Source organism: Protopterus annectens, chromosome 3.part1 (assembly GCF_019279795.1).
Source record: "Protopterus annectens isolate FY-2018-M chromosome 3.part1, PAN1.0, whole genome shotgun sequence".
NCBI classification, from domain to species: Eukaryota; Metazoa; Chordata; order Ceratodontiformes; family Protopteridae; genus Protopterus; species Protopterus annectens.
Genome location: NC_056732.1, coordinates 512,308,768 through 512,336,277, shown reverse-complemented (window position 1 = coordinate 512,336,277; position 27,510 = coordinate 512,308,768).

Sequence of the window (27,510 nt, the reverse complement as noted above, 5' to 3'; positions counted from 1 at the left end):
TTCATCTGGGATAGTCAGATGACAAGAAATTATATCATTCTACAAGCTATCCCAGCAGTAATATTTGAGATATTAATTTAAGAAGTCTCTTAGAGAGACACAGCATTCTGTGTTCTGTCTTGGACCTGACAACAACTAAAAGACCCATTCAGCACATCTGCCTTGCTCTTAAGTAAGTTAAATTGGGTATAGTAATTCTCTTAGATTCAGTCAAGAATGTAGTAAAGCATAGTTTAGATGTTTTTCTTTATTTATTTGAGACTGTTCTGTGATGTTGTTGTAAATATTTCCCATGGTGTTGAACTCTGATGCCACTGTGAATATATACAGGTATTTTCTTGTTCTTTTATTATTTATTATTAAACATACATAAATCTTTCATTGTGGCTGATCTTTGTAGAGATATTTATGTTTTGAGAGTACTTGCATATTTATTTGGTGAAACTGTGTAGGCCACACCTAACAGCCTTGTTCTTGGCCAAACTACCATTTGTATTAATAATAACATTACACTGTAAGATTGGACACCTCTTTTTAAGGGCCTTAAAGTAGCTGATAAGGAGTTGGCTGGTGGCAGTGATAACTACCTTATAGTCTGGGCAAATCGGGGCATAGCTAGTAAACTGTGCCTGCCTTTCCTAGTTGTGTGTGCATGTATAAATCAAACCTCAAAGAGTGTGTATGCCAGTTACTTGGGCAGGGACACAAATCACTAGTTAGACATAGAGGGTGTCGGAGATCTTGGCTTGGCCACTCAGCTGAGATCTCAACTCTATAACTGTGCCAGTGGGGAGCCTTACTGAGGATCTGTAAAAAGAGGGAGAAACCAGCCCTGGACTGACTGTGATCTCTGTGTGCTCTTAAGGGAAATTGCACTTGATGCAGAGAGCTGCATCTGGAAATACTGTGTGTGCACTTGTCATCCTGTCAGTGCATATCCCCCACTGGTGCCAGTGGTAAGGATTGAGGCTGCTTGATTACTGGTCTAGTGGTGGTTCATCACACCAGGGACAAAGTGAAATCAAAATCTTTAGGAATGATTTCAAAGCTAACCTCTATCTAGTAAGTGAAACCTTGGATAAATTCCAAGCACCCCTAAATCAAATAAAAGCCATAGCATATGACCAGCTATTTACAAAATCCCTGTACAGCAATGTTGATAGCTGTGTAGAGCAAGCAGTGCCCAGTCATATTAAGAACAAGACAAACTCAAAAGACAAGCCACCCTGGTGAAATCATAATATTAGTCGGTTATAAAACAAATGAAAAACGATCATGACAAAGTGTAGGAGGAACAAAGGCCAACATACTAAAATATCCTCACCAATCTAAATAAGCAGCTAAGAGGGTTAATTAATACTTCAAATGTTAAATTTGAAGAAAAACAGCTTCTCAGGTAAAAAACAACCACAAAGCTTTCAACAGCTATAGCCGCAACCTCAAGGGAATACACAACCATATGAAGAACCTATTGTAAATTGCATCACCCACACTGAACCAGTGGCCATTGCCAAACTTTTGTCTGACAGACTCAAATCCCCCCTCCCCCTTGATAGTCCAAAGGAAATATCACATACCACAATCCTCCCAACCATTGCTATCCAAGGCCAAAAATACTGCATTGATGGGCACATATAACATCCTGGGATACTTCTTTCTTCCTCTAGTCCCTACCATTTTCCTATAGCATGAAACATGACCCCTCTGGTCCACTTGAATCACTTTTCAACTGGAGCTTACAGTCAGGTTTTGTGTCCAGGGAATCAAAGATGGCTACAGTCATTCCCTTGCACAAAAAAGATTAAAACACCTATCCAGATAACTACAAGCCATAGGTTTGACCAGCCGTATATGTAAGGCCATTGAAAGAATCATTGTGGACATGATAAATGAAGATATAGGTAACCTGCAAACATTGTACCCATCAAGATTTGGTTTTGTAAAAGGAAGGTTGTGTGTATTAAGTCTGGTGGACTTGTTTGAGAGGGTCACCAAAACAATGGATGAGGGCAAGGCTTTTGATACAATACCCCACTTAGGTTTTATAGACAAGTTCACTAAAGTAGATATAAACACTTTTTAAAAGCCACTGTATAGCCAACTGATTAACCGATAAGCTAACTTTACCAAGAAACCAGTCAGTCACTAATGGAGTCCCTCAGGGCTCAGTACTGGGCCCACTTCTTTTTGGCATCTATTTCTCTGAAGTGGAACCAAACACTGAAGGTTTATGGCTGACTAAGTTTGCAGATAATTGCAAGCTGGAGATTATCATTGACACAAAGGTTCATAGGTTCATAGGTTGGTACTAGGCTATCGGCCCTAGGGCCTATACAAGCCTAGCCATAACAATTCTCTGGCTATTTCTTCCCACAGTATTTACTTCTCTGGACCCCTGTCTAGCAGGGTGACTGACGTGATCCCCGGGGTGAATTTCCTATTTCCCCTGCAGACACTAGCATTCCTCACGAAGGACTATCTCTGACTAACAAATTGTGCCTAAGCCATAGTCTTAAACTCAGTGCTAAGAAATGCATAATTGTACCTTTTGGGAAGACAACCATCGAGGCTAGATACCAAGATGATAATATGCCCTTAAGAGTCAATCTGATGGTTGGGGATCTGGGTATGCACATAAATAGAAGCTTTACCTTTGACCACCATGTGGCCACAGTGGTGAGAAAATCCTTTTATTTTGTGCAAGTTATAAGTTAGGGCATCTAGGTCCAAAGAGGTAATTATTTCACTGTACTCTTCCCTTATCAAACCAGTCATAGAGTACAATGTTCTCTTCAGTAAGTACCAGATCAGGCATATGCAGCAACTACAACAACTTAAAAACCTTACGCTCTTCCAATAAAATACTGATTCAAACATCTCTTGCAAAGAATACAGCAGGTGACTCCATATTCTCCAACTCAGTTGGTAAAATCTGGAACCAACTTCCTCTAGACATTTTAGTCCAGACTTCCACTTCACTATTTAAGACTAAACTAAAACTCTTTCTAACTAAACACTGGCTTTGCTCTTGTATCAATCCTAGTTGAGCTAGCTCATCTTACATCTCCTTTTCTCCCCTTCATCTCTCATACTTCTTCCTACATCGATTTCTTCTATCTAGAATATCTGTTTTCCCTTTGACCTGAAAGTTTATTATCTTAACTAGATAACTGTATTTCTCTAATAACACTCTTCTTAACTTTTCTAAAAAAAAAAAAGAACTAAATTCTTCTCTCCCTTTTCTTCCTTACCATACTTACACTTTTTCTTTGTCTCTCTATCCCTCCTTTTTTGTAACATTCTAAAATTGTTATTACTGTCCTTCTGATTTGTTACTTATATCCTTCTTTTGATTTTTCAACCATTGTTAATTTTTTTTTTTGTTACCATGTAGTACATAGCGGAGCTTTTCTCCTCGGGCCTCCACTGCAAACGGACTTGCATCCAGTTGGACTACTAGCCCGGTTAACAAATGTAAATAAATAAATAAATAAAACTAGAGTGACCTCAGATGCTCCTTACAAAAAGTATACAAGGCATAACAAACCTGCCTTACACAGGGCACCTTAAAGATCTTTCCCTCTACTCAGTTTCCTATAGATTGCTGAAGGGTGATCTATACCTAGCTTAAAAGGCATTGCATCCTCAAACACCACACTTATGAATCTCCTGCATATTGGTAAGTCAAACAGTAACAGAAATACAGGTCTAAAAATCTGAGTTTTGTCTGTGGCTTAAACAGAGCATGCTAGAGAGACAGATATGTGTCCCAGAGACTGCCCCACCTATGGAACAGGCTTCACATCCATATGTAGCTGAGTTTGTCTATTACCCAGTTTAAGCACAACCTAGACAAGTGGATGGGGAATAGAAAATCTGTACCGGGCCTGGCACCCATGTCCTTGTGGACAGAGTTAGCTTATAAATGCCTGGCCCTCAATGTCCTATTTGGATACAGGATGACATTAATCTTTTGGGAATACTTGGATAGACTTATAAAAGCTCCTTGGGTTGTTAGCCTAGTAACAATCTGTAAATCTATCAATGTTACTGCTGCAGACATTGGTAACAATCAGTGTCCACACCCCCTCTAAATATTCCAATGCCATCATCTTCTGTGTTATAGTCATCCTCACATATGGAAAGAAGAAATTCCCCTTCTGCAGTTAATGAGATAATTGTTGCCCTCCCCAGTATTGGTAAGGGCAATTGCATTCTGCTTTGCCTTGCTTCCAGCATGCCCTACCGTATCATTTGCCCTCTCCTTGCACTGTGTTAATGTGCAGTTTCTGCCAGCCTGTGCATTAATGTCTAGCACAACTCAATTCCAGGATTTTTTCTCTCAGCTTGTTCGGGCACACCTTTATCAAACAAAAATGTCCATATCTCCTAAGGAATGCCATGAGAATGTGATTTTCCTTATGGTCGGATTTTTCCTTTCTCTGCCTTGATCCCTTGATTCATCATTACTGCATGTGCAAAAAAGGCCATAGCCATACACAAAAATACGTTTGATGTAATCGCTAGTCAAACAATACTACAGTGACCATATGTGCCTTCCATTGGCACATATGAGTACAGTGAAATAATCTTGCCAAGGCTTTTGACACCATCCCCCACTCTGGAATTATAGATAAACTCACTAAACTAGGTATAAATCCCTATGACACAAGATGGGTTACCAAATGGCTCACTGACAGAACCCACACTGAGAAAGTAGCAGACTCCAAATCCGACTTCAGACCAGTGACAAGTGGAGTACCACAGGGTTCAAGTCCTGGGTCCTCTCCTGTTTGGCATCTACTTCTCTGAAGTACAGGCTAACACAGAAGGTCTTTGGCTAATGAAGTTCGCAGATGACTGCAAACTAGGAGCCATAATTGAAACTCCTAACGATGTGGACATCCTACAAAAGGGCCTCACTGAGACAGATGCCTGGTGTCAAAGCCATGGCCTCAAGCTCAATGCCAAAAAGTGCATTGTTATCCCCTTTGGTAAAAACTCTCTACCCATGAACTGCAACATAGGCGGTAGTATACTTAACACTGAAAGTGTGATAAGAGACCTTGGGACACAGGTGGATAGTAGTCTCTCCTTGATAATCATATCGCCACAGTAGTCAGGAAATCCTTCTATATGGCACACCTCATCACAAAAGGTTTCTCATCCAGAAAAAAAGAGGTCATTGTTCCCCTCTACTCATCACTCATTAGACCCATTATAGAGTACAACACCCCTTTTGGTATGCACCTCACAAGACATCTACAACAACTGGAATGGCCGCAGAAATACCTCACAAAGAGGATTACCAGCCTCAAACAGATGCCCTATGCAGACCATCTCAAAAAACTCCAGATTTACTCCGTCGCATATCGCCTACTCAGAGGTGATCTCTGCCTAGCATACAAAGTTATGTCAAACCCAGAGCTGTTGGACATGCTCCACTTAAAGAACTCCCAATCCCTCTGAGCTACATGCTCTAGGGACCTAAACCTTGTCACCACAATAAACAGAACATGCTGGAGGGATAGATTCCTGTCCCAGAGACTTCCCATACTCTGGAATAAGCTACCTATCTATATCAAACAAAGCTCCTCATTAGCACTCTTCAAGAAAAAATCTTGATGATTGGATGAGAAATAGGAAATTCACCCCAGGGCTCACCTCTGTGGTGCTGCTCGACAGTGGCACAGGAAAATAATTTTCTTGGGTGGCAAAAACCAGGGTACCTTTTTGGCTGGGCTTGTATAGGCCCCAGGGCCGATAGCCTAGTACCTACCTATGAACCTATGAACCATTGTTCTTTTAACAAGTTAACACTAACTCCATAATTATATACAGTACACTTGAAAAATCTCAGTCCAACAAAGTAAAGTTGTGCTTTACTAATGTCTGCAGAATCATAAATACATTCACAACAGCTCTAACCCCTACCATATTCATATATTCATAATACTGTCATTTTTCATTCTTCAGTGACACTCAGAAATCTCCAAGTAAGGACATATATATGTTCAACTAAAAGCACATCCTTACTACATCAGTACCTAATAATTAAAATGCATATGTATGCAGAATTACTATATGGCACCAAAGTAAATTATTTTATCATTCATGACTAATCATTTCCCACTGCTGAGGTAATGACCTTCCACTTACAAATGATAGCTTTATACTGTTAATTAAAGCTTTGATAATATGCCCATTATATCTGTAAAATAAACATTTATTCAGAGTACAGACTAATTTTACTTCACTTTAATGTGTTCCATATGAAATTTTAATATTTTTAAATATTTTTACCATTTTTCTTTACTTTAAGAAGTCTGTGGTTTCCTAGGATATTTGCCTCCTAACTTTAGTAATCACAACTTAATATGGCAGTGATACAAGTATGATGACCCACAAAAGCATCGGTCTGACCACCTGGATGAGTGAGTTACCAGATAGAGGCAAGAAGCCGAGAGCTCTATAGTAAGCATAAAATTATTTTTTCTGTGGGTCATATTAAGCTTAGGTTTAACTTAAGTTTAAAAAAATAAAATAAGGTTACATAATTAAAGGTATTTTCTAGAATAAATATACTTCCCTGAAAATATGTACCTATAATATTATTATAATAATGCAAAATAAAGAATAAACATATTTGTATACAGAACGGCATCTGTATATAAACATATGGACTATTTAAATGATAATGTAATTGTCTATATAAATGCAGATGTAACTGCCTATATAAATGCAGATGTAACATATGTACATGTAAAATAATTATCTGCATATATATGTCTGTAAACAGATATAGATCTGCATGAGTACACTTATAACTACTTCTCCATGTATTCATACAGAAAGCAAAGAAACAAAAATTTGCATTTCCATATTTACATTTGGTATTGAATTAACTTAGGTAGTAGTTAAATTATATGCAGATAGTTTGTGTAGACCAGGAAATATTTATTAGTATAGTAATTTTATAATAAAATAATTCTTCCACAATTATAACTCCATGTACAAGATGGCTGAAGTCAGTCAGGCACCATATCCTAGTCATAGTGGGGGTTGGGGGGGGGGTTCCAGGATTAAGTGAATGTCCATCACATGTTTAAGTGACAAATGATGGATATTATTACCTGTCTATTACTTCTGCATACATTTTTAAACCACCACCTTATATTCTTAGAATTAGAAGAAAAATGTTCAAAACTATAGATTTTTTGTATTATTTCTGAAGATTGTAATATGACTGTTCTTGTTTTTGTAATATATTTTCCTCTTTGGACCTCCTCTTAAAATTGGCACCTACCCAGTTGGACTTTCCAGGTAATCAAATGTCAATAGATAAGTAAATAAATAAAAGCACACACTTTTGTACAGCTAAGGAAGTCAAAACTTCCATGACTTGTTACATTGTTCTGCATGCTTCTTCTAGCTGAACACAGTTCACAGACTATTAGATGTAAAGCATACTATTTTTAAGAGGACATTCCTTCAAAGGTATATCTGTGTTTATAACTTACAGTAAAAGAAAGATTAGCAAACTATGATAATTCAGATACTAATACATATTTCAACACACACCTACTAAATAAATACTGTAGTGAATGAAATAGTTCAGAAATAAAATTTGTTAAATTAATGTTAAAGGAAAAAAGTGAAATAAAGATAAACAAGAACTGTGTCCTCTTTACAGCTGAAGGACACATCTCCTACAACAAGAGACATCAGGAAAGGTGAATAGACAGATTGATTGAATCTGCTTGTAGCCTGAAACAAGCAGTAAATAGTATTGTGTGCTTAACTGATCTCATTAACATATATATATATATATATATATATATATATATATATATATATATATATATATATATATATATATATATATAGATATATGTATATATATATATATATATATATATATATACATACATATATATATAAAATTAATATAGAATAGTAGTGTATTCAGCACATTACTAACAGTAGAGTGAGATAAGTCAATATATTAGTACAGTATTTCTGTATTTAATTTGTACTGAATATAAAGAAATAATTAATACAGAATAGTGATTGAAGTACTATAGTACTAAGGTTTCTTTAAGGTTAAAAGTAGCTGTGAATTATTTAGCCATAATTAAACTGATAAGAAATATTGTAGTGTAAGGTCTTGGAGGTTAAGGAGACTTTTGGCAGAGAAAATTAGGGTTGAGTCATCAGCATATTAAAATAGGGTAACATTTTTGTAGCAGTGCAAAGGTCATTGACGATTATGTTAAAATAATATAGTGTGAATGGCACAACAAGTAGCATACCCACCTTTATTGCTGAAAGATCAGAAGGCAGTGTGTTTTATTCTCATGACAGGTGCATGGATCAACTTCAAGTACTGATATTGCAAAACAGAAGAAGGGGGCTGCTGCCCTCCTGAATCTACTGTCCTTTGAATGAGACATTAAACTAATGCCCCATCTGACTAAGTTTGTGGTAGTTCAGGTGGATGTAAATTTTCCCATGGCATTTATTATAAAGAGTAGGGAAGTGTCCTGATGCCCTAGTGAAATTTCTACTAATAGCATATAAATACCACCTCAGGCCTCCCCTGAAAAGAAGTTAATAATCTAGTGGGAGTAACCCAGTCAGCAAAGGATAAATAAAATATGTTGAAAAGTATAGATCCTTGTGGGACAAGGGATTCATGTTGATTTATCAAAGGCAGTTTCAGCCAATGCAAATTAAATGGAAACAGTTCACAAAAACCACCTTCAGCATACACTATATATATATATATATATATATATATATATATATATATATATATATATATATATATATATATACACATACATACTTATGATTGTGATTGCCTTTTGTGTTTACTTTTTGCAAGTTTAGTAGAGATTCAGAGTTAGAGAAAAGCTGGCAGGGTTGGGGGGTATCTAGTGTGTTTATTGACACACCAGTTTTCTGTTGTCTCTTTTTAGTCTGATAATGTTATAGCTTGGTAGAGCATTTTTTTAATTCTTTGCTTCCTGGCACAGCCAGGTTTCTGGGACAACTAGTATGTTTGGAATGTTTACTGTTATCCATACGTGCACTTTAGGGAGCTTGTTTTAAATACTTTGTAAATTGGTATAGTATATATGAAGGCCATTGTGGGACTGTTGGTGATGTAGTCACAATAATGAACTGATGAGAATGTGCCTTCTTGTGCCTGAATATGGTGTTATGGAGGTGTTGTGGTACATGTAGAGGCATTTTTGTTTGATTTTATGTTTAGCACCCAATTTGTGAGTAAATGGCTGTTGCTATAGATAATTGTGCTTGAACAGCAGGATATATGAGTGCTGATGTAGACAGGATGTGATTGAGAGATAAGGTTCAGAGATATTTTACTCCTTGTAGGATGCAATATCAGAGTTTAGTTTGAATTTTGAGGATAATGGATATTGGTAAGATGTTAAGCATGCATGTAGAAGCATGAATTCATAGGTTCATAGATATATACTAGGTTAATGACCAGTGGGAACTTTATAAGCATAGCCACGCAATCCGAATGTACACTTGCAGAACAAATACTCCAAAGCTTTGCTGTACCTTGAAATATTCTGCCATACAAATCACAGCAGAAAGGGAAACACAACACACCTTTGGTGGATTCTAGCACCAGCTGTGAATATATTCAACTTAATGCTTAGGATGTGGATGCAGCTCTCAATCCACAAATAGAGGGGCTATCTGCAAATATTCTGTATCCCAGTTCTGAGTCACTGCGTAGCTTGCATAAACCTCCTTGAAACCACTCAAAATTCACGCTCATAGCTTTACCAAACTGTTCTCACACCAGGCGTTTGCTTCGGTAACTGCTGTAGCTGCTGACTTGCTGTGGTACTCATACCTATCAGTAACTCCAAAGACTCCCACCCCAGTAACACTAGTCATGTATAATTAGTTTATTTATGAAATAAATATATTTAGTCAGAGAGCTGTGAATTTCTCCATGTGCTTCCTTTGTGCTTCTTTTCTACATTATACAAACCAATAAAGCAGAAACCATGGGGAGAATTCACAAAGTTACAGTGGTGTGTACAGATTGTGTATACCTCAAGGTAACCTTTTTAAATTCATTTCCAGAGAGGAGGTGAACATTTTAGATGTAACCATAAATAAAGATCGTATTGCTTGCTTTAGGACTAGGATAGATTGTAAATCATGCAGGAAAAATAGCATGCTGCATAGATCTAGCATGCATCCTGCTTTTGTGTTTAAGAATGTTATGAAAAGTCAGTTTTTAAAGATTTCTAGATTGTGTAGTGGGGAAGCAGATTTAAAGGAAGCTTTTGATATCTTATGTAATGAATTTCAAACTAGGGAATATAATATGAATGAGATGCTCAACTTAGGCTTGAGGTTGACTCCATGAGATACAATCATGCTAAACCCTATTGTTTTGATCGGGCATCAGCTGTGACTGATTAGATTAATGCCTGTCGATCTCTTAATTTGGTTTGTGTACCTTTAACATATACAGCTGTTGTGTATGAAATTTGTGACACTAGAAGACATTGGCTGATTTTAACAGCTAATGAGAAGCTTAGATCTATTGCTGGGTCTATACCTAGCTTCTCATTTAAGAATAATCGATCATTGAAAAGGCAATTATGTTATACACCTAGGGAAACTGATCATGTTGATTTTATGGGCACGCACCCTTGTGGTTCCTATAGAGCATGTGAACATACAGATCCAGTGACATGCTTCTTTCATCCAGACACAGGGATGCAATATAAATTGAAAGTTTGTGCTGATTTTATGACTAGAAATTTAGTGTATTTAGCTAAATGCACTGTTTGCATGTCATTTTATGTAGGCAAAATTAATTGTGCATTAAAAGATTGGGTTTTGCACCATATTTGTGATATACAGAAAGGTAATGTTCTTAATGAACTAGCTAAACATGTTGTTTTAAATCATGATGTTACACATTCTTTTACATTTTTTCTTTACAAGTTATTAAAGAGGATTTGAGAGAAGGGGATATTTTGAATAGGACTGAGTGGGCAGAAACTAATATGCTTTGTCTTGCTGAAGCTGACAAAAGTTCGGGCTTGAATGCTGTGGTGGCACTGAAACCTTTGCTTAAGGCATGCCCGCTTATTCACTGAGTCTTTTAGTTTGATTATTTGATTGTTTTATTGAGTGTATTATTTAAGAAGTTGTTTTTTTCTTTTTATGTTTGTGGTCAGATAAAGAGTACTATACACAAAACTGCTTATCTTTGTTTTATACTTGGATTAAAGAAAGTTTACTAGTCCTCAACCCGGTTTGTTTTGCTCTTCATGTTTTGCATTAAATAAATATATTTAGTTTGAGAGCTGTGAATTTCTCCATGTGTTTCCTTTCTGCTTCTTTTCTACATTATACAAACCAATAAAGCAGAAACCATGGGGAGAATTCACAAAGTTACAGTGATGTTGATGTGTACAGATTATGTATACCTCAAAGTAACCTTTTTAAATTCATTGACAATTCTACCATTTTGCTTTTGCCGAAGACATGCAGCACCACAGTGGGCTGTGTCCACAGCCATGCTACATGCTAATGAGACTGTCCTGAAGGGAGGCATATGCTAATTAGCTATATGCTCCCCCTCCACCCAAATCTGTTACAGGGAATGCACCTAGCAATTCATAGACTCACCACTTGGATTTGTGGATTAAAATTTTATTTTGCAACATTGTAGTAGTAAGGTACCGTTAGGAGGAGTGTTCATGACTGTATTCAAGGGGCTGCATGTGTGAGTGTATGCATGAGTGTATGACTAAATTAGAATTAGCAGTAGGGAAGTTAATGAGAGGAGACAGGCAGGTGTGTGTGTGTGTGTGTGTGTGTGTGTGTGTGTGTGTGTGTGTGTGTGTGTGTGTGTGTGTGTGTCTAAGGGTTGGGATAGCTGTCATACTTCCACACAATCATAGACTAACAAGCAGAGTCTGTAACATTGGGTGGTGGGAACTGCTAACACCAAAGAAAACTCTATACTCATGCCTGAGCAGCACTTAAACATCACAGGGATTGGCTGGTGGGGGAAACACTAACCACTAGTGATAAATGAATACTCATGCCTGAGCAACACTTAAACACCACAGAGATCAGGGTGGGGGAAACATTAGACACCAGGAATAGTAAAAGTCCAGAAAATCACTAGATACCAGGGACGTGTAGTGTGTCAGAAAACAGCACTAAACCAGCTTCACACCCTGTACCCTTCCACCTCAGGTACTAGTACTCCATACTACCACTAGACCCCACAAATTTATTAATAGGTTCGTAGGCTCATAGGTAAGTACTAGGCTAGCTGCCCTTGTGGGCCATTTTAATCCTATTTGGTTAAAGATTGGCCTTACCCATCCCATTGTCATTAATTATATATGACCCCTAATGAGAATAACTGGGATCATACCACAGATAATTGTAGGGGACCTATGCATGGGACAAAGCATTTAGGAGCAGCCTCTGTCCATCACTATCACAGGAGACAGTCCTGGGGTAAATTTTCAATTTCCCATCCATAAATCCAAGTTGCGCTTGAATATGGACAGGGATAAGATTTGTTTTACGTGGATGGGGAGTCTGTTACAGAGCAGTTGTATCTTTTGTGAGATATACCTACCTTTCCAAACGTTTCTGTTGGTGCTGCAGAAGAGGTTTAGATCCCTAGACCTCATCTTTCTGATGCCATTTGACTTGCTAATATGCAGTAAATCCATCAGTATTGGGTTGGGGGATGCCTTGTATGCCAGACACAGGTCACTGCTTAGCAGCCTGTAGAATACCAAATATAGTGTCAGGGCTTTGAGGCATTCCATGTAGGACATGCTTGTATGCTTTTAGTAAAGTATCTCTGTGGGTGTTCCAGTTGTTGCATCTGTCTGGACAGATATATGCCAAAGTGGGTGGCCTAATGTGGGCTGAGTAAAGAGAAACAGTCACATCATTAGATTTAAACAGAATCCTTTTGTTTATCAGCTGTGCAATATAGAAGGACTTTCTTACAACAACAGACACATGTTGGTCAAAGTTAGGTCACTGTACACATAAGTTCCTTAATTCTGAACAACTGGGGCAACTCTTAGGGTTGTATTGTCAATGTGGTTGTTCCCCAGGCTAAATAACTTCTCAGAGGATACAATAATGCATTTTTTGGCATTTAATTTTAGTCCATGACTTTTGACACCAGTTACTTATTTGAGACCAACCTTCTTGCAGTGTAGCTAAGTCATCTGGGGATTCAATGAGTGCTCCTAGCTTGCAGTCATCTACAAACGTAGTCAACCAGAGCCCTGTGGTTTTGGCTTTTACTTCAGAAAAGTAGAAGCCAAACAGGAGACGTCCCAGCACAGAACCATGGGAAACTCCATGGTGAATGTCCTCTTTGTGGAGGTAACCTTCCCTATTTTTATTATATGCTTCCTATCTGTGAGCCAGTTGGCAATCCAGCGGGTGACATAGGGGGTTATTCCCAGTTTATTTATCTTTTCTACTATGGCTGAGTGGGAATTGTATCAAAAGATTTGGTCATGTCTAGGTATGGTGTGTGTACCATTTTGTCTTCATCTATTGCTTTTGTGAACCTTTCAATAAAATCCACCTAGTTGAGTAAGAAATACCTGCCCTTAATTAATTCAGTCTGAGATGGGTCCAGTGATTGGAGGTTCATAACTAATTAACTGATTAATTCCATGATAAGTTCTTCTGTGGCTTTACATATGAGGCTGGTCGGACATATGGGTCTGTAATTGCCTAGGTATGTGCAAGGTTCTATTTTATGCAGGGGAATGACTATAGCTGTTTTCTATTCATTGGAACAAAAACCTGCATAAATGCTAAGTCTGAACATTGTTAGTGGTGTGGCTAAATTGTGGTTTATACTATTTAAGATGCAACCAGGGAAAATGTCAGGACCCATCAATGCAGTATTTTTTGCTTTTGATAGCGCTTTTAGGATTTGGTCTTGTGTAACAGCTGGATGTGAGCCAGTTTCAGGTATATTTTGAAGCTCAGACAGAGGGGGGAGAGAGGGGTAAAGTTAGAGCTAAATTTATTGGCCAGTATATTCACTATACCTTCAGCCTCAGTTTGCTGCATTGTATTTTTGAGATTACAAGCGTAACTAAAATATGCTTTGTGATTGTCTTTGACATGGGTAGCTATTTCAGCCTCAAACTGGAATTTGGTAGATTTTATTAAGCTCCTGACTTGCTTGTTTATTTCAGTGACAAGTGTTCTAACATTCTGTGAATTACTCTTCTTACTTATGGTCAAACTTCTTTTCATTTTATTGTAAAGCTTATTGATATTATGGTCCCACCATGTAGGTTTGTTTCTGAAGTTTGCACTGCACTTGCTCCTGCATGGTACAGCTGTATCTATCAAGTTGTTTACATGCTGGTATGATGTGGTGGTGTATGTTTCACCATATTTGTTTGTGTTAACTGAGTCTGGTGGGGATTTGAAGCTTGCCAATGTGTCATTTAGGAGAAGGTAGTTTGCCTTAAATAAATTTCTAATGGTACCTTGGGTGGAAGCAATCTCTGGTTTCAGTTTTATTTTGAAGGAGACTGCTTTATGGTCAGACCTAACAAGTGATGAAGATATGCAAAGGACGGTGCAGGATGCTTCCATCTCTGTAAGGACAAGATCTAAGATGTTAGCCCCCCTAGTGGCTACTCTGACTGACTAATTGTTTCAGGGCATTTATACCAAAAAAGTCAACAACTTTCTGTGTTTCTGCACTAGTGATGATGTAGGTATCCCATTCTAGATGGATAGTTTAGATCACTTAGGAAAATGGTATTGGGTTTAATAGTGAGTTATTCTAGTTCCTGTAGATCGGTATTGTGGCCTTCTTTTATTATAGCTAGCTAATATATGATACAGGACCTGTCTGATGGTATTTGGACATGAAGAAGCTTTAGTGCATCATGCTGCTTTACCAGCCTTGATATGAGTGCCTTCTGGGTGACGATTTTGACACTTTCATCTTTTTTTCCTCTCCTGAGCAGTAGCTGGTCTAAAAATGTGGAATGCATTATAGCCCTGCACATTTTATGAATATGTACATGAGAAAAAAAGGGGGGTGGATTTGAACCACTCAGCAAAACAAATCTCTGCATTAGCCCAAGCAAGCATTTACTGAAGGATAACTTGAGTTTTTGATATTAAGGACTGACTGTAATTATCCATGTATTATCTGGGCAAGAAGAAGCAGACATCATGGACGTTCTTACAACAGGTTCAGGTATGGAGTATGGGGTATGTAGTGTGTGTGGGTATGCACATATGTGTTTTACTGTATGCTTTTGTGTGTAAGAGAGTGATGGGTGCCCTGCTTGCACCATGTGGCCACTGCAGAAAACTACCATAAGAAGTCCTAATCTGCACTACACGGTAATTAACTGTGATTCATAGACATGCAAATTAGCCAATAATGAGATCTTTTTACCATGGCCCTTAACACAATATGGTATCACTTTAATGAAATCCATGCATAATTAATGAATTGTACAAGAAAAGCTGTTAAAAATGTATATTGTTGTAATTCAATGCATCTTGAAGATGGTGACCTAAAACCCCTTTTCCATACTGCTTTTTAAATGTTTAATTCTTGTAGTGATCATATCAAATGCATCTGTATTTTCTAATATGTGGTTAAATATGGTGTTAAGCAAAGCCTATACATAATGAAAATTGTCTACCAGCAGCATATTATTTTCAGTTTTGTACTACGGGCAGTGTGAGCTGGGAAGGAGTAAAATGACAGTATGTACCCTTACTGCAAATACAGCATGTTTCATGGATCAATAACCAAGAGACAATGAGAAACAGTTCTGGTAACCTTCAGATTATTTTCTAGCTATCTCTTTTAAGTAAATATAAAAAGCTACTAATTCAGATAAAGACCATGGAAGTCCTCCAGTGTAAGGTCACATTTTCTTACTTTTTGGATTAATAAACTCATTGAGGACTTGCCTGATCATACTACAGTATTTTGCATAGATAACCTGGTACTGCTCAGACGTGACCCAATTTCATCTGAGATCAGTGACCTACCTGGCATTATCCTTAGTCTCATTTACCAGTGGTTCCGGTCCAAGAATCTGTCAATTTATTCTGTTAAAATTAGTGTTGCTGGGAAAAAATGCCAGACTGCCTCATGCCTCACTTTGCTGTGAGATGTTGAACATTTTTCAAAAAAAGTAAATAATATAAAATACAAATATCTTGTTCTTGTTCTTATCTGCAGTGGTGGTGCTGTGGTAGTGTTGTCGCCTCACAGTAAGATGTTGCCCTGTTTGATTCTCAGCTAGAGCGTCTTCTGTGTGGAGACATGCGTGAATGGGTGTACCTTCGTTGAATGTTGTGTGTCAGGGCTGGCAACTCGGCATGTAAAAATCTACTGCCAATCATTAGTGGACCGGAGTTCCGCTGTGGCGACCCCTAATTGGGAAAAGCCGAAAGACACAACAACAAATATCTTGTTCTTAACAGTAACTGTGCAGTCTCTTTAAAGTTTTACATATGTTATATATAAACAAATGCAAACAAACAGGTCATGGCAAATAGGATTATACTTTGATTCTCATTTCTGGAAACTAGTTTTTATAAGAATATTTTAGCATTCCAGCTGAAGCTAAGATTTAATTTTCCTGTTTAGCTGACAGCCATCACTGCACACAAGTTACACATATTACAGAATCAATTAAGGGCTGTAGTTTTTTTCTGCTATAAAAAGCATCAATGCTCATTTCTTATGTTCTCTGAGAGGATTCCTATCTTACTCTAGATAGAGGTTTTTGTTATGAACTCTTGCTATTCAGTCTCTGTACTTTGATTCTACCCCCTCCTGATGTCTGGTCACCAGGGTATCCAGGACCATCCGGATGCAGGTTCCCTGCTCTTCTCATAATTCACTTCATATGTTGACAATCCCTTCTGACAATTAAGCTACCACACTGCTAAGCCTTTTCTGTATATGAACCTAAAATGTAGAACCAGCACATCTCTGAAATGCATCCAATGTCTATAGCTTCTTCCCTATTCTTTAATCCCTAGCTGTGAGTTATTGATTTGATCAAGATATTTCTATCTATACTTCTTCAGCCATTGGGACACTTGCACCTTCTTAAAGACATGACTTTTAGAAGATTATAGTGTGTAGTCATTTGATGTTTTACAATTTAGTATGGTTACTGGACATAAATAATGTTGTAATTCACTGGATCCTGAAGATGGTGAACTAAAACTCTCTCTCCATGAAGTTTTTTTTGATTATTTAATTCATGTAGTGAACATATCAACTATAGCTGTATTTGATTATAGGCGTCAATAAATCTGCCTTCATATCTGTGTGCCTCTGTTGTTAGTGAAACTTGTTTTGCACACTTCTGGCCCAGTCAATATCTGAATAGTGTCGTTACGAATCATATCATTTATTTGGTTGACAAATAACATGTAAATACATAAAAAAATATATTTTTGCCTGGTGAGGTAAGTCTACTGATTACATTTTAAAGTAAGTGCTTAAAACATTATTCAGTGGAACAGGTACCATTTTTAAGCTGAATAATTCACAAATAACTCATGCATGCAGATTTTTTCCAGAAAAAGACTGCCTCAGGGGTACCAGAAGATTCTCAACCAGCTAGACCTCTTATCTAATCCATTCATTTGGTCAAGCTCTGTGAGTCAAGTCTTAATTCTCATTGCTGCAAAGAAAACAATGTTCTTCATTTCAGGACAGGTGTGTGTGTGTGTGTGTGTGTGTGTGTGTGTGTGTGTGTGTGTGTGTGTGTGTGTGTGTGTGTGTGTGTGTTTGTGTGTGTGTGTATTTGTGTGTGTGTGTGTTATGACAGAGAGAGAGAGAAACACAAACTATTGAAATAAACTTGTCTTTTCAGTAGTTATATATATATGTGTGTGTGTGTGTGTGTGTGTGTGTGTGTGTGTGTGTGTGTGTGTGTGTGTGTGTGTGTGTGTGTTTGTGTGTTTGTGCGTGTGTGTGCTTGTGTGTACTATAGTGTAGTGTATGTGTGTGTATGTGTGTGTGTGTATGTGTGTGTGTGTATTTGTGTGTGTGTGTGTTATGACAGAGGGAGAGAGAAACACAAACTATTGAAATAAACTTGTCTTTTCAGTAGTTATATATATGTGTGTGTGTGTGTGTGTGTGTGTGTGTGTGTGTGTGTGTGTGTGTGTGTGCGTGTGTGTGTGTGTGTGTGTGTGTGTGTGTGTGTGTGTGTGTGTGTGTGTGTGTGTGTGTGTGTGCACGCGCACACGCGTGTGTGTGTATGACAAAGTGTGAGGGAGACAGAGAGAGAAAGACACAAACTATTGAAATAAATTGTCTTTCAGTAGTTAAGCTTACTGTCAAAAATCAAGAAGTATGCATAAATTATCATACATATATATATATATATATATATATATATATATATATATATATATATATAGTTAATAATCACAATTTAGCAGAATGGAAGCAATCTAGCAGATAGTACTGTTACCAAGCAGGCAGATAAAACAGTCTGAAAGTGAACTGATTATGTATGTATTACCATACCTGTGAAAAAAGGCAGAAGTGTGCTTTAAATAATTTTGCTGTTGTCATGGTAGCTGGTGACAATGACTGCATCCATCTGAAATAGGGAATCTTCCTTTGCATATTCAATGGGAAATGCAGCTGTAAAAATTAAAATAGTTTGAATTTCTGTATCATGTTTTATACATTTGAAAAATAAAACGTGTGACTCCATAACAGAAGTATTTATAGTCACTCAGCAATGAAAAGAATGACATTTTATTTTTGACGCAGTGATAATGCTGGGATGAGAAAATAGTTTAACATATTAGGTCCTTCATTAGAATGTCGATTAATTCCAGATGGTCATCACAAATAACGTACCAAAAAAGGCTACAGTTATGATGTGTGTGAAAGTTACTGAAGCTTTGAAATGTGTTTTATATGATGATAAAGAATATGGGACATCAAATATTGTGTTTTAACCAGTAATGTCTAGGTTTGGCCTATGAAGATGATTCAGAACTTAACAGACATATGCACATGTTCTATACTCCATTATTTCTTAGTTCTTAGAAAATGCTCAGTATTAACTTGCATTAAGCAACAACAACATAATGCTTTTATGTTAAAAGTCTGCATTCATGGTGAAAAACAACTATTGTTAAATAAGCACATGTGCATGCTTTACTTCACTGATTCTTGAAAAGTAAAAAGTAGCACAGGTCAAACGAAGTAGTTATTTGGCTTCCTTTAATTCTAGTCTTAACGACTGGATGGTAGACATACATTTACACCATGCTTATTGTGTATGGCCCTGCTCTGTTTGGCAGATGAGCAGTATTAGGTGTTTGACAAGGGTGGTAAAAACTTTTAAGTGTGTTTGCTTATAGGTGCTTATGCTGCATATGGCTAGGCATCTTATGGTCTCTGTGATTGCTTACCTATTCCTATTATTTTTGAAGTTGCTGTACTTTAGGGAAAGACATTAATTCTATTATGTTTTGGGCACATGAAGGAAAACTTTTTATATTGTATGTGCATGTATATGTGTGTGTGGGGTGGGGAGGTTGCTCTCACAGAGTATCATTTTGGACTGCACATGTGACATTTCAGACTTTTTCTTCTGAAATTGTATTGTCATCTATTACATAATCACAATAGACTGTTTTACATCTGCACGACTACTGAAAATTGTAAAGAGCAACTGTAAGAGGTTTGAAAAAGAGGTAAATGCAACGAAGATTTAATTGAAGCAGGTATTTAGTTTAATCATATACTTAAGGACTGCAGACATGCTAGAGCTTATTGTATTAAAGGTACCCTATGAAAGAAAATAAAGCAATAAAGGTACCACCATCCTATGGTTATTAGTAGGTGCTTTACTTTCCTACTGTAGATTTGGATATACACTTTGGCCTACAGTGTTGTCGTATGGCACACAAGTAATTCTTGTTAATTTAGAGAATGTATAGCATTTTTACACTGAATCAATATAAATTATATCTCCCAACTTTTAATGAGTATGGTGGAATGAGAGAGGGAAGTGTTTCCATTCCCCTATTTTAAATTGTATAGTTGATGTTATCCCGATGGGAGGTAGAAATTGAGGAAAATAAGATTCTTCAGAATTATTTAATGCTAATAGTAAGGGTTCTCTCCTCTGGGACAGTTTATGTATTATGAAAAATTAGCATGTTGCCACAAACTTTGCAACGTCCATGTTGCTAGTAAGGCACTGTACCAACATTTTGGTTCTATCATGACATTTAGTCAAATTCTGATGTTCTTTATGTACTCTTTTAAGCACTTTGGCACATTATGAGGAAAGTACAGTAATTCAGTCTTGATTCAGAAGCAAACCATTGTGTTCAGGCAATTGTTCTCTGACAGTATAATATTTGTAATTTAGAAATCTTGTCTGACTCCAGAAGTTACACCATCCACTTCTTATATATTTAATGATAAGCTGTAGATCATTCTCATATCTGGCAGCTTATTTTAGTCTGTTAAGTCTTTTAGTAGTTGCTAGTTAATTTTCAGTGATGCTATGCACAAATTCAGTAATGTCTTCTGTATCAGATTGTGCCTAATCAGGTATTATGTTTCTTGACAGCATTTCAATCACAATCAGTTTCTTTCTAAGTTCATGGATCACTCAAACTTTGAAACATTTCAGTCTTATAAGCAAACCCTGGCATCTTGGTAATGTTTATCCAAATTATGGGAATTTATCAATAAAATCAGTAGTTTGTGGTCAGTCTGGAGTTGGAAGATATCTAGCCTAAGTAGGTATCTCGAAAACTTCAACACTCCCTCACACTTGCATGGCACTCTTTTTCTATTTCTGAATATATTTTTCGTACATTAGTTAGCATTTTGAAGCAATAGGAACTAGGTCTTTGGACTTGCCCATCCATCTGGTGTAAAGCAGAACACAGACCATAGCTAGTGACATCACCACTTACAGATGTTGGTTTGATGATGTCATAGTAAGCAAACACTAGAGCAGGAATTAGCATTTGTTTAACTTTGCTGAAGTCTTGGTCTTGAGCATTCTCCAATGACCATAGTACATCCTTCTTTAGTACATTTGTCAGTGAATTTGACAATGTAGACAGTTGTACAAACACGTCCAAGAATTTTACCAAGCCAATGACCTTTTGTCTTTGTCTTTTCGGCTTTTCCCAGTTAGGGGTCGCTACAGCGGAACTCCAGTCTGCTAATGATTGGCAGTCGATTTTTATGCTGCTGAGTTGCCAGCCCGATGCCCAACCTTCAGTGAAGGCACACCCATTTACGTATGTCTTTCGGTGGCCACTCGACTGCAGGGAGGACATGCAGAAGGCACTCTAGCTGAGAATCGAACAGGAGAACCTCTTGCTGTGACCAAGCCAATGACCTGACATAACTAAATGACTTTTAGCTCTGCTATGCCTTTAACCTGGCTTGAAACTGGTCTGATTCTAATAGCACTTATTCTACCACTGAAATAACAAATTTTAGGTTTACAAAACTGCCTTTATCTCTGTTTAGCTTCAAACATGTATAGCTCTCTAGAAGCTTTGCCAAACCCCACTTGAAGTGTCTAATGTGGAGAACAGTCTGAAACCAAACAGCTTAGGTGCAATATCTTCAAGGTTAGGTAAAAGCTTTCTTTCATGACTTCATCATTTAACTTTTTAAAAATTACATGTATTTTCACATTGCCATTCTTTTTTTTTTATAACTGGCACCACTAGCTTACACCACTCAGTAGGTTCAGTTATACTTTCAATCACATCAACAGTTTACATAAATTAAAGTTCTGCCACTTCTTTAGAGAATATTGGAAATGTTACCCTTCTGGGTTCGGCCAGGGCATATGGGACAATGTTTGGCTTTAACTTTATTGTAACTACTGACATTTAAACTTTTCTGACCACATCCACACAACTTCTGTGTACTCGGGTAATAAGGCCCAGCTTCTATGCCATGTGGTCACATATGGTCCTTCCAGCACATAACTCCAAAATTCACACTAATAATTCTTCCACTCGGTCATTGTTAGTAAGTTTTCTACATATTTTGGTTTCTTGCAGGGTTTTTTGCTTCATGCAACTGCTGACACTTTGAAATGCTTGCATAAGTACCGTGTAATATTAGCATAAAATCAGCTTCTATATTTAAGTAAAAGCTTTCTGGGATTTCATGTATTGGGAATTTGACATGCCAGTCGGATTCCATATTTGGCACAGCAGCCATTGAACCCAGGAAAAATTGTTGCTGAACACCTGTGTGGCTGCTTCTTTTAGTAGCTTAGTTTTACACAAAACACCAGATGCCTTTGTTTGTTACATTTCTTACACCTGCCGTATGCAGCATACTACTACGTCTCATGCATCTGGCAAACTTACATTCACCTTGATTCTCTTGCGTTCACTTTAACCATAAGCACACTTTTACTGTATTTGTTATTTTCTTGGTGTTACTACATACACACACACACATCATTTCTTGTCCTTGCACTAATTCAAACTATAGAGCAATCTGGAATGCTTTTAACACCAGCATTTTCTAACACGTTAATATCAGCCAGCACAATATTTCTCTATTTGGTCCATCTTAAAGGCTGATAGGTAAGTACTAGGCTAGCCATCCTTATGAGACATTTTAAGGTTAGTCAGTTTCCTTTGGTGAGAATTAAACCTTGTACCTCTTGCTTGTGAAGTAAACACCTTAACCATTATCCCAACTCCCAGCCTTGCTAAGAAAGAATTCATGCTAGCATTGGTTCATAGGTAAGTACTAGACTAGCTGTTCTTGGGGTCTATATTGAAAACTTGAATATTGAAAACTTGAACGTTGACTTACCCAAACACCTAAACGCTGACACATATTCCGCAAACCGCAAATACACCGAACGCCCTAAACCGCAAAATTCAAAAACTCGAAATATCATAGTTGTCCCATCCCACTGCCCGCTACATACTACCTAACTAAATAAACCACATAAATACACTAAACAAAACCCTACTTCTAACCCTAAACTAAACCCTACTTCTAACCCTGCACTAAATCTTTCATATACCACCAAGTATGCACTTAACTTAACCCGCACCATAACCCTAAGGTCTGTAACTATCGCACACTTACCTTAAAAAGCTATACCCACACAAACTAAATAATCCACACACATACACTTAATAAAACCCTACTTCTAACCCTACACTAAATCTAACATACATTACCATCTATGCACTTACCTTAACCCACACCCTAACCCTAAAATCCATAACTATCGCACACTTACCTTACGGAGCTATACCACAGAAGGGCCAACCATGATGAATCGGCGTTTTGGATTTTGCGCTTCAGGAAGATCAATGTTTTTGAGGGTTCGATGAAGACGTGTCGGCGTTTAGGTGTTCGGGTAAGTCAACGTTTGAGTTTTCAATATAGACCCCTGTTCTTGCAGGCTATTTTAAGCCTCGACATTTTTTCTAAGGTGAGACTCAAACCTTGTGCCTTGTGTCTGTCAGGTAAATACCTTAATCATTACACCAACTCTCAACACTTAAACATTTTTTGCCAGGATAAATCATAGTAAACAGTTGTTATAAGTACCTGATGAACATTTCCACAGAATTTGCCTTAGCTTGGCCACATTTAAGAAATCATGCTCTTTCATAGGTTCATAGGTTCATACTAGGCTATCTGCCCTAGGGCATTTATAAGCCTAGCAAGAGTGTGTTTGGCTTTCGCCACCCATTTTAAATTAATTTTGCTATGCCCTTTTTCGAGGTTAGTATACTGTGCCTCTGTCAACAGTGACACAGAAGTGATACCCGGGGTAAACCTACGATCTCCCATCCACTCATCAAGATTCCTGTTGAAGAGAGTCAATGAGGGACTCTGCCTAACCTGGACTGGGATTTTATTCCAGAGTGAAGGGAGCCTCTGGGTTATGAATCTGTCCCTCCAGCATGTCCTATTTATTTCAGTGCTGAGGTTCAAGTCTCTCGAGCACGTAGCTCGATGGGATTTGGATTTTCTGAGGTGCAGCATGTCCATTAATTCCGGGTTTGACATAGCTTTATACGTCAGGCACAGATCGCCTCTGAGCAGGCAGTATGCCACTGAGTAGAGCTGGAGTTTCTTTAACCGGGCAGCATATGGCATCTGCTTGAGCCCTTTGATCCTCTTGGTGAGGTACTTTTGGGGTCTTTCCAGTTGCTGCAGGTGTCTGGTAAGGTACATCCCAAAAGGGGCATTGTACTCAATTATGGCCTGATGAGGGATGAGTAAAGAGGCACGATGACCTCCCCTGATCTAGATGTGAATCCCTTCATGATTAGGTGGGCTATATAAAATGTTTTTCTATCCACTTTGGCCATGTGGTTGTCAAATGAGAGATTGCTATCAACTTGGGTCCCCAGGTCCCTAATTACTTCTTCTGTACTTAATGGATTACCACCTATGTGGTAATTTGTGGGCACTTTGTTTTGCCAAAGGGATGACTATACACTTTTGGCATTTAGCTTGAGGCCATGGCTCTGGCACCAGTTGTCTGTTTCTATGAGGCCCTTTTGGAGGATGCTTGTGTCGGCTGGAGAGTCGATTATGGCACCCAGTTTGCAGTCATCTGCGAACTTGGTCAGCCACAGTCCTTCCGTGTTTGCCTGTACCTCCGAGAAATATATACCGAACAAGAGAGGTCCCAGGACTGAGCCTTGTGGGATGCCACTTGTAACTGGTTTGGAGTCTGACATGGCTCCAGCAATTCTAACCATGTGGGTTCTGTACTTGAGCCAGTTTGCAACCCATCTAGTGACATAGGGGTTTATATTTAAGCTGGTGAGCTTATCTATAATGCCCGAGTGGGGTATTGTATCAAAGGCTTTTGCGAGGTCCAGGTAGGCTGTGTGGACCACCTTCCTCTCGTTAATGGCCTTGTTGACTGTTTCAAAGAAATCAACCAGGTTTAAGAGGCAGGATCTGCCCTTAACAAAGCCAAACTGGGTAGGATCCAGTGTCTGTAGGTCCCCAATATCTTTATTTATGAGGTCCATGATGATCCTTTCCATAGCTTTGCAGACGAAGCTAGTCAGGCTTATGGGGTGATAGTTTCCAGGATCCGTTGAGGCACCACCTTTGTGGAGAGGGACCACTGTTGCTGTACGCCACTCTTTGGGTACATATCCTGTAGTAAGGCTGAGATTGAACAGTAGTTTTATGTTTGGGTTTAGCTCTTCTTGGAGTTCATGTAGGATGCAGCCCGGGAACACCGTCTGGTCCCATTGATGCTGTGTTTTTTGCTTTGGAGAGGGCGGCTCTTACCTGAGCATCTGAGATGTCAGGGGGCAGAACTCTGCTGGGATAGATATTCGCCCTTTTGGTGGGGGGGGGAGTTTGCGCTGAACCTGTCAGCTAGGATGTTGGCAATGTCTGTGGGTTCGGTGTATTTTTTGTCATTTTGGACTAATTCTGAGCATATCTGGGAATTCCCGCCCAGGTTCCTAACATAACTAAAGAAAGCCTTGTGATTATCCTTAGTGTCCTGTGCAATTTTTCTCTCGAAGCTGGCCTTAGACGATTTTATGAGTGCCTGTAGTTTTTTGCTAATACTGATCAGAGATGCCTTCACTTTTTGGGATTTTGCTCTATCATGTAGTAGCTTCCTCCTTCTATTGTATAGTTTGTTTATGGCTAGGGTCCACCAGAGAGGATGTCTGCCTTTAGAGGATTGGGTCTTGGTTTTATTTGGGATTGCATGATCCATGCATTCCTGAAGGTGTTCATAGAATGCGTTTATAAAGGATTCTGCAGTCTGGGCCATATTTTCCACAGGCCCGGGGGCTTTGAAGGATTCCACCTCGGTTTTGAGGAGTGTGAAATTTGCTTTAGAGAAGTTTTTCACTGTGGTTTTCTGGGCAGGGGGTGGGGTTGGGATGTGAATATCCAGTGAGATTAGTTTATGGTCTGATCTTACCAGTGAGGGATACACTTCTGGTCTGGAGCATCGAGTCCCCATGTTGGTGATGATCAGGTCCAGTATGTTTTCCCCTCTTGTGGGAGTGGTAACAAGTTGTTCCATAGCATTTGAGTTTATAAATTCTCGGAACCTTTGGGCTAGGGTGTTGGAGCTAGAGTAATGCTCCCAGTATATGTTTGGGTAGTTGAAGTCACCCAATATAATGGTGTTTGGATAGACCTTCATATTTTCCAGTGTTCTCAGGAAGGCCGAGTGGGGTTCCTAGGTTTGGTGGTCTGTAGCAGGCTATAAACTGGAAGGCAGTTTTACCCACTGTTAGTTCCACATGGATAGTCTCTGATGCTTCGTGCTGTGCCACCAACCTGGAGGTATGGGTATCTTTGACGAATATTGATACTCCCCCTCCTTTTGTGGTTCGGTCCAAGTTTTGGGGCCGAAAAGCTTGGTATGAGGTATAACCTGGTAGTGCTGGGGTGCTCTCTGGAGCCTTGAACCAGGTTTCTGTTACTGCACAAATATCGATGTTCTCCATGCTAAGAAGAGTTTCGAGTGTGTGCATCTTGAGGTTTAGACTTCTGGCATTGAGTAGCATTACTCTTAGTTTCTTATCCCTTGTGATACCTATGGAGGTGGGTTTGTCTTTTGAGCCTTGCCTAAAAAAGGCACTATGGGGATAGCAAGAGTCTTTGCCAATATCCGAAAGCCCAGGGGTGACAGGTGCAAGCCGTCCCTAGCGAAGCATCGTGGCTTGTCGAGCATGTCATCCCAGGCTGACAGGCATTGGATCCCCTTTGAATGACACCAATACTTAAGCCAATTGTTGAAATTGATCATCTTGTCTTCATACTGTGACGTCATTCTTGGTGAGGGTAAGATGCTTCTCAAGGTCAGGGTCATACCGGCCTGGGCTACATGCTCAGAGAGCTCTTCTATGTCTCTTTTCATGTAGTCCAGGGAGGTACATCTCAGGTCATTCACACCAGCATGGACAATGACTGAGTCATATTTGTACTTGCCTTGGAGTGACCTGAGTGCGTGTGTTATGTGGCAGATCCTAGCGCCTGACAGGCAGCTCACTGTGACCTTCTCCTTGTTCAGCCTGGTGAGTGGGATGTCAGTGTGCCTGACAATAGAGTCACCTATTACAAGTGTGTCAGGTGTGTTGTTTAGCCTTAAGGGCTGTGACTGTTCGGCACACTGGCTTTGTGAGCTATGTGTTGCACGTGTTTTGTTTTGGGGTAGCGGTTGCTTGGGTGTCTGCTTTGGAGGTCTCTTCTGCTTAGGCAGATATTTATTTAGAGCCTCCGAGTATGTTTTTGTGTGTTTATGTGTTTGGTTTGCTGTCGTGGTAGGTCTATGTGAGACTGGAATTGTAGTGAGTGTGGTTTCCTTCTCCTCCTGACTGGTTACGCCAGTACTGAGTTGAGAGAGCTTAACCTCCAGTTTGGCTATATGGTTCCAT